The sequence below is a fragment of the Gossypium hirsutum genome, chromosome D10 (assembly GCF_007990345.1).
Source record: "Gossypium hirsutum isolate 1008001.06 chromosome D10, Gossypium_hirsutum_v2.1, whole genome shotgun sequence".
Classification (NCBI taxonomy): domain Eukaryota; kingdom Viridiplantae; phylum Streptophyta; class Magnoliopsida; order Malvales; family Malvaceae; genus Gossypium; species Gossypium hirsutum.
Genome location: NC_053446.1, coordinates 46,366,299 through 46,370,114, shown reverse-complemented (window position 1 = coordinate 46,370,114; position 3,816 = coordinate 46,366,299). Strand labels below are relative to the sequence as shown.

The following is a 3,816-nucleotide window of genomic DNA, read 5'->3' as shown; positions in this document are numbered from 1 at the left end:
AGTTGGAACCACATCAATTCAGACATAAGCTGGCAAGGTTAGAGATTGATATGGAGGGGTTCTATCCATCCTTCTCTAAGGTAATAGTTGGGTAGAATGGAGTTGTGGAAATGGGCTAAATGTTTTGATGATGGGAATCGATATGGTCATATGACGACCAACCTCTTTAAGGCCGTTAATTCTATCTTGAGGCATACATGTCACTTACCAATTTCATCAATTTTCTTAGCCACGTTTTACAGGCTGGCAACTTGATGCCAAAAATAGGGTTGAGACAAGCAAAACAGTTGGAGGCAAAACACGTGCATGTCAAAGGTGTCAGGAATGTCATGAAAGAGAACACTCAGATGGCGAGGTTAATGAATACAGAACTATATTCCCAGAACCTAGAAAATTTCTAAGTGACAGAGTATATCGGTCTTCTGAGTGAAGTGCGTTTGTTAGAGGTTGGTTTTTTGGGTCGAGCTCCACCATATGTTGGTCCTCTAGGTCAGTCTCCCCCATAGTGTGACTTCCACATTTGTAGTCGCCACTAAAAGTATGTCACAAGCACTTTACATCGAATGTGTTTTTCTTTAACAATTCAATATTTTTAATCGCATTTTATACTAAACACGTTTTTCTTTAATAACTTTTTTTAATTCAAACTAGGCCTTTTATCAACAAACAAAGCAAATAAAGTTGAAACAGCAAACCCAAACCAAGTAAACAAAACACATGGATTCAAATAGAAAAATATATAGGATTTTTCCTATATAATTCATCACCTTTTTACTTAAAATTGTTGTTAAAACCAAGTAATTATTTAATAAATTAATGAAATATGTGAAAATATGAAATTAGGACATAGAAATTATTAAAATGTGATTTTATGGTTTATTATATAGTTTTCATGCATAAAATAGCTTATTTTATATTAATTTAAGCATATTATATTTTTAAGCTATGAAGTGTGCAATGCATGATAGAATTAAATAATAAAATATTTAATAATTCATTTTAAATATTTCATTAATAAAATTGGGTTTAATTAAATAAGTAAATTGATTAATTAAAGTGGTTAAATTAATTCATTTGATCCTCTAAACTATATGTTATTTTTTACAGGTCTGAGAGTTTTTCTTCTAATTGCAAACCGTCCAAAGTGGGGACCAAGTCAACCCAATTTTTGGCTGCACATGGCTGATTATAAACCAATTTTTGGTTTAATTGCATAAGGCCCTTGAAGAGTCAAAGAAATCAGAGTTTTCCCGAAGATTTGCTGAAGATCGAGTCTTAGTCTTGAGTTGTTGTGGCATTCAAATTGACCAAAAATCAAGGAAAAATCAGCCACATTTCCTCAATTCATGGCCGACCACTCTTGGAGGAGGTTTCAAATGATGGACACTCCTATTTTTAGCAAACTAGTTCCCTTGCCTCACCTATAAATAAGAGCTCATTTCTCACTTTTTCAATCATCCCTCGTCATTCTCTCCTCTTTCAACTCTCTTAGCTTTGTTTTCCCCCTCACGACTATCATCATGCTTGCAAAAGGATTTTTATCAAATTAGCCTCTTAAAGAGCCCTTGGTCAGCCACCTTGGAGAGCAATCAGCATAGGAGCAAAGCAAAGGAACGAAGGAGCTTCATCAATCAGAGTTTTGGGTGACAGCCACTCTGAATTGGGTTTAGTCTTTCTTTTCTTTTATTTAATACATAGATGTTTGCTATGTGCTCTTTGTTCTTATTTACAACAATGATAGCTTAATTTTATTTAAGCTAGGATGATTATTTTAATTAAATAACATTTATTTGATTCATGCTTATAATGTTTGTGCCTCAGTCAATCATGTTTTCAATTAAAATTAAGTCTATATTTCGTTCATACGTGATTGAAATGCACCTGAATTAGCTGAGCGATCCTAACCAGACGGCGGCTAATGGACGCATAATTGAAATGTGCATGCTCAATTTAGATCCTAACCCGATTAAATTGTAGGTTGCATAACAACCCTAGCCAAGCTCTGTTATTTGCATAGTTTTTAGATTTGTGTGATTAAATTGTTTCAAACTTAACATGTCCCTATTACCTCACACGAATGCTAAGAAACCCTTAGGAAATAAGGATCAGTAAAATGTGTGTTTACTAAGGAAAGAATTCCGAAAGGACCTAATTTGGTTTCCAAACTCATGAAAGATCGAGTTGCCATGGAATGTTTTTCCGAATATTATTAAGCATGATGATTATAAATTAAGTTTAATTAAAGTAATTGTCCTAGTTTATTTATGTTATAATTATTGCAAATTGTGTTAAATTCTGCTAAAATCTATTCCATTCATATAGTCTGTATATTAGGATAATTTACATTAGGGATCATTGCATCTAGTTTATACCACTTCTCAACTATATTTTTATTTTTCAAATTGTTAATATAATTTTACAAATTAAGTGACTTAGCACAAATACAATTCCTGTGGAGACAATAACTCAATACTTACTTATTACTTGATAACGACTGTGTACACTTGCACAAACCTGAGCGTTTCAAGTTTTTGGTGCCGTTGCCGAGGATTGTCAGCTGTTGTGGTAGTCATTTTTTTTGTGAAATTATTTATTTTCAATTTGATTTATTTTTAACATTACTAACTTATTCTTTTTATTTTTTGTGAATTTCTTCTCAGGTGTTTATGAGCATAGATCGAATTATCGATTTACTCCATGTAGACCCTAAAATTGAGTGAACTTTTAGACGAAGAAGACGTGAACGAACAGCTCAAAGACAAGTCGAGATGAACCTTGGAAATCAGAATCAAAACCAAGGTAATGAAGCATGTCATGTACGGAATCCCATCCTTATTGCTGATGATAGGGATCAATGCATCAGAAAATATGCTGTTCCACTTTTCAGTGAGTTAAACCCAGGAATTAGACGGTCAGATATTAAGGCAGCCCAGTTTGAATTGAAACCAGTGATGTTTCAAATGCTACAAATGGTAGGCCAATTTAGTGGTATTCCCACGAAAGATCCACATCTCCACCTTCGATTGTTTATGGGGGTGGTTGATTCATTTAAGATAGCCGGTGTGACTGAAGACGCACTGAGGTTGAAGTTGTTTTCGTACTCATTGCAAGATCGAGCATGAGCATGGCTCAATTCATTGCCACCAAGTTCCATATCTACATGGAAAGAATTAGCAGAGAGATTTTTGGTTAAGTATTTTCCACCTAGAAAAATGCTAAGTTGAGGAACGAGATCACAACTTTCCAACAATTGGATGACGAGTCATTGTATGAGGCTTGGGAGCGATTCAAGGAGTTACTTCGTAAGTGTCCTCATCATGGGATTCCTCATTGTATCCAGTTGGAGACATTCTATAATGGTCTCAATGCACATACAAGATTGATGGTAGATGCTTCCGTGAATGGTGTAATTTTGTCTAAGTCTTATAATGAGGCTTATGAGATCATCAAGAGGATTGCGAGTAGTAACTACCAATGGCCAACAAATCGAACAGCTTCAGGAAGATGAGTAACCAGAGTTCATGAAGTTGACTCTGTCACTTCATTATCGGCTCAGGTATTGTCTATTTCCTCTATGTTTAAACAGTTAACTACTAAGAGTACTAATAGTTTTGCAACTCAGCCACCAAGTCCATTTGAAGTAGTTTCCTGTGTGTACTGTGGGGAAGGTCATTCTTTTGAGAATTGTTAATCAAATCCCGAGTTAGTGTAATATGTGGGGAACCAATATCAAAATAGGAGTGGACAAGGATCCCAGTCCAACTTCTACAACCCTTCACGGTGTAATCATCCTAACTTTTCTTGGAGCAACCAAGG

The 3,816-nt window shown here is 34.9% G+C and overlaps 1 non-coding gene across 1 annotated transcript; it reads right to left on the bottom strand.

The window, feature by feature from the left end:
* Window positions 1-3,217: 3,217 nt before the first annotated feature.
* Window positions 3,218-3,324, bottom strand: LOC121222748 (small nucleolar RNA R71). The gene has a single exon (XR_005920119.1). It is a non-coding gene; the product is annotated as a small nucleolar RNA R71 (small nucleolar RNA).
* Window positions 3,325-3,816: the final 492 nt, after the last annotated feature.